This window comes from Mobula hypostoma, chromosome 14 (assembly GCF_963921235.1).
Source record: "Mobula hypostoma chromosome 14, sMobHyp1.1, whole genome shotgun sequence".
Classification (NCBI taxonomy): Eukaryota; Metazoa; Chordata; class Chondrichthyes; order Myliobatiformes; family Myliobatidae; genus Mobula; species Mobula hypostoma.
Genome location: NC_086110.1, coordinates 56,959,974 through 56,967,889, shown reverse-complemented (window position 1 = coordinate 56,967,889; position 7,916 = coordinate 56,959,974).

Below are 7,916 nucleotides of genomic sequence, written 5' to 3'. Positions count from 1 at the left end.
GGCCACTCTCTTGCCCACTCCCCTAATCTATCTAAGTCCTTCTGCAGCCTACCTGTTTCCTCAACACTACCTGCCCCTCCATCAATCTTTGTATCATATGCAAACTTGGCAATCAAGCCATCTATTCCATCATCTAAATCATTGATATACAGCATAAAAAGAAGCAGTCCCAACACCAGCCCCTGCGGAGCACTACTGGTCACTGGCAGCTGACCAGAAAAGGGTCCGTTTATTCCCACTCACTGCCTCTTACCAATCAGGCAATGCTCTCACCATGCCATTAACTTTCCTGTAATACTATGAGGTCTTAGCCTGGTAAGCAGCCTCACGGTGGCACCTTGTAAAAGGCCTTCTTAAAGTCCAAATATACAACATCCACTGCATCCCCTTTATCTATCCTACTTGTAATCTCCTCAAAGAATTCCAGTAGGTTCACCAGGCAAGATTTCCCCTTGAGGAAACCATGCTGACTGTGTCCTATCTTGTTCTGTGTCACCAAGTACTCCATCACCTCATCCTTGACAATTGACTCCAGCATCTTCCCAACCACTAAGATCATGCTACCTTGTACGTAATTTTCTTTCTTCCGCCTTCCTCCTTTCTTAAAGAGTGGAGTGGACATTTCTGATTTTCCAGTTCTCTGGCCAAAGATTATTTCTAATGCCTCCACAATCTCTACTGCTACTTCTTTTAGAATCCATAGGCTGCAGTTCATCTGGTCCAGGTGACTTATGTACCCTTGAGTTTTTCAACTTTTTGATCACCTTCTCCCTTCTCTTTCCTCACACCCTTCAACATCTGGCACACTGCTAGTGTCTTCCACAGTGAAGACTGATGCAAAATGCTCATTTAATTCATCTGCCATCTCCTTGGCCCTTGTTATTATTTCTCCGTCCTCATTTTCTTTTTTTTTGTAATTTATTTTTTTATTGAATTTCATCATCTAACATTTCCATAAGATGTATTTCAGATACTGTACATAATCATATTTGTTACAAATCTCCACATAATATTTATCTGAGGTATACACTTATAGAAAGGAGAGGAAAGAAAGAACAATCGAAAGAAGAAAACTATGTACATAGTAGGGAGTGATCTTTTTTTAACAACATATTCATTGGCTTGTGAGAATAAAATCAGGCCTATGTGGTGTTATGTAGTTAAAACATTTTTTTCCAGCATGAATAAAATTGTTCCAACTTATGATTAACAGATGCTGTTTTCTCCTCCATTTGGTAAATGTCCATTGTAATTTCCATCCATACATTTAGAATTTGATTACGATGAACCATCCTCATTTTCTAACAGTCCTATATCCACTCTTATCTCCCTTTCATTTTTTACATACTTGTAGTAGGTGAAAAAGTAGTAGGATCTGGCATCTAACTTATCTCATGATTTAGAAACCAAACTCCAAATCTTTTAGCGTAATGCTTTACAACACCAGCTGTAAGATGGGGGTTTGATTCATGCTGCTTTTTGTGAGGAGATTGTTCATTCTTCCCGTGACCATGTGTGTTTCCTTCGGGTGTTCTGTTGTCCTCCCACATTCCAAAGACATATGAGTTACAGCTAGTAAGTTGTGGGCTTGCTATGATGGTGCTGAATGTTTGGTAACACTTGTGGGCTGCCCTCAGCGAACAATACATTTCACTGTATGTTCTGATGGATGTGTGACAAGTAAAGCTAACCTTATCTGTAGAAGATCTTTTAGTACACAGGAATCTGGCTATTGCCATCTTGAATATGAAAATCATTAACCTGTACTGTAAATACTAGAAATCTGAAGAAAAATTCAGAAATGCTGGAACTACGCAGCAGGTCAGGTCATGTGTGTAGGCAGAGAAACGGAGCTTATTTCAAGTCTCATTTTCTGTTCTCATTTCATTCAAGAAAAATCAGTCAGTAAAGAAAAATCTTCTTGTCCTAGCCTTCTATGTGAAAACTCTTTGGTTGGCTTTGGATCCACAGCTGTTAAGACACTGAGGTCAGTGGGGATCACTCCCAAGTGATCTGGCTCACTCTTGCATCATGAAGATGTTCAGGTCAGTATGTTAATTGAGTATCATTAGTTGCCATGAGTATAAGGAAATGATGAAATCCAAGGGAAATAAGGAAATCATAGGAGCAGAATTAGACTATTCAGTCATCAGGTCTCCTCCACCATATGATCATGGCTGACTCATTTTCCCTCTCCTGCCTTCTGTCTATGACCCCTGACACCCTTCCTAATTAAGTACCCCAATGAGTTGGCTTCCATAGCCAACTGTGGCAATCAATCCCACACCGTCACCAGACTCTAGCTGAAGAAACTCCTCCTCATCTCTGTTCCAATAAAATACCCTTCTATTCTGTGGCTGTGCCTTCTAGTACTCAACTCTCCCATGATTGGAAATATCCTCTAGACACTAGCCTTTCTAGATATTCACTAGCCTTTCAATATTCAGTAGATTTCAGTGAGATCCCCCCTTCATTCTTCTAAACTTCCGTAAGTGCAGGCACACAGCTCCTCATATGTTAATCCTTTCATTCTTGATTCATCATCGCAACACCATGCAGGATTCTAGACAAATAACGCTAGTAAATGGGATTTATAGAAACAGCTATTTGATAGTCTGGGCAGCATCTACCAAAAGAGGTGCTAGGCACTCCTTCCCTCCATTAATCTGCAAATCACCTTTGGATAAGGTGCAACACCTGCTTAGCCCCCTGATCATGGTCACGTGAAGCCATGGGAGCAGGTGGTGGATATTTATACAAATAGCTGGTGCATATCGCAAGCCTTGGTTATGCGACCACTAACACCAGGCAGACAGTTTCCGAAGATAATGGCTGTGGTCACCCAATTTGTAAAGACACTGTCCATAAGAAGGCAATAGTAAACTACTTCTGTAGAAAAATTTGCCAAGAACAATCATGGTCATGGAAAGACCCTGATCACCCATGTCATTCAGACACAGCACATAATGATGATGATGATTTGATAGTCAGCATGGACCTAATGGGCCAAAACCCTGTTTTCTGTGTTTTGACACTGATTCTAAACAGACCTGATAACTTTCTACAGGTTAAGTACATGAACATTTTGATGCAGTGACATATTACACAACTGCTCTTATCAATTGTCTGGTTAAAATGCAGATCGGTACAAAATGTCTGCTGTGGATTTTCACACAGAGTTTACTCAATGTCTTTTTTTACATTTGGTGTGAGAGAGCACTGGACAACAAATATTTTCAAGTGTTGCTTCTTCAGAAATCTTTTTTGTTTATGATAGATTGCTTGAAGCTGAACACAAATGTAATTCCAGACCACTTGTATCACATAGGAATATGGAGAAACAAGAAATTAGTTTTTATTGAATATAATGAATTGCATTACACTGCACAATAGTTAAACTAAGCTGAAAATGTTTCATTGATAATCTTCATTTGTACTCAGTTTTCTGAGGCTTCTTGTTTAAATGTCCAATAATAATCAGGTGGCATTGATGAATTCCAATTGCCCGCAATGTCCTGGAGAAACCTTTCACCATGCTTGTCATTGACAGCACCAAAGTTTACAGGGAAGAAATCTAACTGGAAATGCAGAATATGAATCTTTAATGACATATTGTGCTTCTTGGTTTTGTATGCATGAAGCACATTGTCAACCAGTTGCATATAGTGCGGAGCTCTCAGTGCCAAGAGGCTTTTCAACAATATCCTTGAATATCTTCCATGTGATTTTTTTCCCGGTCCACCAGAAGTTCTTCAAATTGCCTGTTATTGGTGACCTGTTTGATTTGTGGGCCAACAAAAATGGCACCTTAATCCTCGCATCAACTTGAATTATGAATTGAAATAACAAATGTAAGCAATTAAAAAATAGTGTGTGATATGGAAATTGTAACGGTGATTTTCATGATCAGCAGCCCAAAATCCATATGATATACCCAAAAGTATTCAGGAAGCAAAATCTTTGGTGTCCAGTGTAGTTGAAAGTTTTAGAGAAATAGTGTGTATGGTCATAAAAGGTGGTGTACCAACTTGCTACCCAATTGCCCGATGGAGCTTTAGAATAGGTGGTCGTGGATTTAAGAAAACCAACAGAATCTCTGTCTGTCACTGAATATATACAAAGATTAAGCAAGATAAAGATCTGTACAAATCTTTATGATTTCATGTCAGAATCACCTTATGTTCAGATACTCTTCCACCTAGTGTCACTTCATGCACACACATGCTTCATGCTTATCTTGTGTATATACAGTCATACTCTACAGTCACTTGCACATTGTGTTTTATAGCAGCGTATCGAGGTGACAGAACCCAAAGTTTGGACGACAATTTACCCGCCAGGCCAAATCAGAAAGGGATAGAAGCTAAATCAACGCGGCGGGGTCCGGGCCCCAGAGTGCATCAAAGCAACTGAACCCGATGTTTCAATGATGATTTAGGTGCAGAGCCAGATTGAAAAGGTCAGGGTGTTAGGCCCAAGGCAAGAGACAGACTGGTTCAGCTTGTTGCTCCATGACGTTTACTCAACTCTGTGTTGAACTATGGGTCTCAAACTCTCTTTGTGGACTTCAGTTCAGAACACTATTTGCTTGCAGTTATTGTTTGCATGATTTTTTTTTCCTCTGCACATTGGGCTTTATGGCAGTCTTTTTTTAATGGGTTCTTTTGAGTTTCTTTGTTTCGCGGCTGCCTGTTAGGAGACAAATCTCAAGGTTGCATAATATATACAGGGGTCCCCCACTTTTCGAACGTTGGCTTTACGAAACCTCGCTGTTACAAAAGACCTACATTAGATACCTGTTTTCGCTAACAGAAGGTGTTTTCACTGTTACGAAAAAAAACCTCCTCCGGAACTGCATTCCAGCCGGCATTGCTTAAACACATGCCTGTGAGCATCTGTGCTTTATGTTGATTTAATTTGAGTATCCATTAGCAAGATGAGTTCTAAGGTATCGGAAAAGCCTAAAAGAGCTCGTAAGGGTGTTACACTTAGCGTAAAGCTAGACATAATTAAGCATTTCGATTGTGGTGAACGAAGTAAGAACAAAGTGAATTTGGCTTGTGGAAATTGATGAAGAAGATGTTGAAGAGGTTTTGGCATCCCATGACCAAGATGAAGAGCTGATGCAATTGGAAGAGGAAAGGATACAATCGAATCTGAATGCAGTAGCGAATGGATCGAAAGTGAAGTCGTCCAGGAACTGAACGTGAAGCAATTGTGTGAGATTTTCGCTGCAATGATTGCAGAAAAGTATGACTTTAATTTTGAAAGGGTACATAGGTTTAGGGCATATTTGTAGGATAGTTTGAGCGCTTACAAAGAACTGTATGATAGAAAAATGCGCGAGGCTAAGCAGTCAAGCATACTGTCGTTTTTCAAGCCTTCCACATCAGCCACAGCAGACGACGAACCTCGACCTTCGACATCGAGGCAGGCAGTCATAGGAGAAGATGACCTGCCTGCCCTGATGGAAACAGACGATGATGAGATGACACCCCAGTGTCCCACCACCTCAACCTCTGGGCCACGGACCGATACATTTCTGTGAACAATGCAGCGGTGCAGCGGTAGCCGGGATGCACCCAGCACATCTTTAAGAAAAAAAGCCAAAATAAACAAGCTAATTAATTAGGTGCTGCCCGGCATGTAAGTGTCTGCCCAGACCAGAGGCAATTGCCAATTGCGTCGCCTCTGATCTGGGCCAACACTTACGTGCCGGGTGGCACCTAATTAATTAGCTTATTTATTTCGGCTTTTTTCTTAAAGATGTGCTGGGTGCATTCCAACTACCACTGCACCACTGCATGCTTCGCAGACCGGGCCGGGAGGTTGAGGACCACTGCACTAACCCAACCTCCGACGACTCAGCCTAACACACCATCATCAGTGTGCTCTGCGCTGTCTTCCTGATTCCGGTAAGTGATACTACACTGTACATACATTATTTCTACTTTATATAGGCTGTGTATTTTTATGTGTTATTTGGTATGATTTGGCAGCTTCATAGCTTAAAGGTTACTGGAGAGAGTGTTTCTGCCAAGAGTGCTTGCGTGAGATTTTCGCTACAGTGGACAGTGCAGCAATGATTGTAGAAAAGTATTTCTACTTTATATAGGCTGTGTATTTATCATATCATTCCTGCTTTTACTATATGTTACTGTTATTTAGGTTTTATGTGTTATTTGGCATGATTTGGTAGGTTATTTTTGGGTCTGCGACCACTCACAAATTTTTCCCATATAAATAAATGGTAATTGCTTCTTCACTTTACGACATTCCAGCTTACGAACCATTTCATAGGAATGCTCTACCTTCAGATGGCGGGGGAAACCTACATACTTTGATAATAAATCTACTTCGAATTTTGATAGGATTGCTTTTATCAGTGCCCATATTCCTAAATGGAAGATTCAAATTTGTTTATTATAATTCTTCAGTTTATGAGCATAAAGGAGTTTTTTTATATTTTTTATGTGTTTTTATGCTTATTGTCTTTTTCTATGCTGAAGCAGATCTGGAGTAACAACCATTTCTTCCTACCTTACTCTCATGTATTGAAGAATGACAATAAGCAATCTTTAATCTTCCACTTAGGATATAGATGTTCGAGACTGCAGATATTGTAATCTAGAGCAAAAAACAGAGCAGGATAAATTCAATGGTTTGGGTAGCATCTGTAGAAGGAGAGAGATTGTTGAGTCCCAAAATGTCAGTTATCCCTTTTCCTTCACAGATGCTGCTTGACTTGCTGAGTTCCTTCAGCCGCTAGTTGTGTGGGCAGATAGAAGTCAGTACATACAGTAACTTTCAAGTAGATTAGCAGCGTCCCCATCAGGAATTCCCTGGAGCTACAAGTGATAGTAAAGGCAAAATAGAGGGCACAATTTGGTGCACCTTTCTTTTCAAATCAGCTGCTTCACCAAGCTTATAATGGATTTATTTTTGTATATCTAGTCGGATTACAGATGCATAATTTACAAATTGGAGACAAGTTTGTTTATTTTGTGATTCAAAATGTCAGTTTGGATACACTGTGAAACTATAAACCAAATCTTATCTCTATTAACAAGTTTCATTAATTTGTTAGATGTGGATGTCAAAGTTTGTAGTACATCTCTTAGGCTTAGAGTCATAGAAAAGCACAGTGCAGGAAAAGGCCCTTCAGCCAATCTAGTTTATGCTTACTTGCCTAGTTCCATCGACTTGCACTCAGACCATAGCACCCCATAGCCTACCCATCCATATACCTATCCAAACTCCTCTTAAACGTTGAAATCAAGCTGGCAACTCATTTCACACTCTCAGGACCCTCTGAGTGAAGAAATATTCCCCTCATGATCCGTTTAAACTTTTCACCTTCCACCCTTAACCCATGACCTCTAGTTGTAGTCCCACCCAACCTCAGTGAATAAAGCCTGTTGCATTTAGCCTATCTATACCCCTCATAGTCTGTATATTCTTGTTGCGAGAGATGGCGTGGAAATGAGCACTTCAGCCCACCAAGTCTGAGCTAACTACCAACCTACCATTTCTATTAATCCTATTTAAAACCTGTTTCATTCTCATCCACTTCCCCCAGATTCTACCACTCACCTACACACTAGGGCTAATTTACAATGGCCTAATTTAAATTACAATCAAACAAGCTGCAAGTCTTTGAGAGGTGGAAGGAAACACGAGCACAGGGAATATGTGCAAATTCCACATAAACAGCTCCAACAGTCCAGGATTGAAATCTGGTCTTCGGCGCTGTGAGGTACTGGCTCCGCTAACTCCACCACTGTGCTATCCTTAAGGATGTAGACAGCCATTAGAAAACCAGTTAGATTTTTTAAAAATATTTTATTTATTGAGATACAGTGTGGAATAGGCCCCCCTGATTTAGCACTAGCCTAATCACATAACAATTAACAATG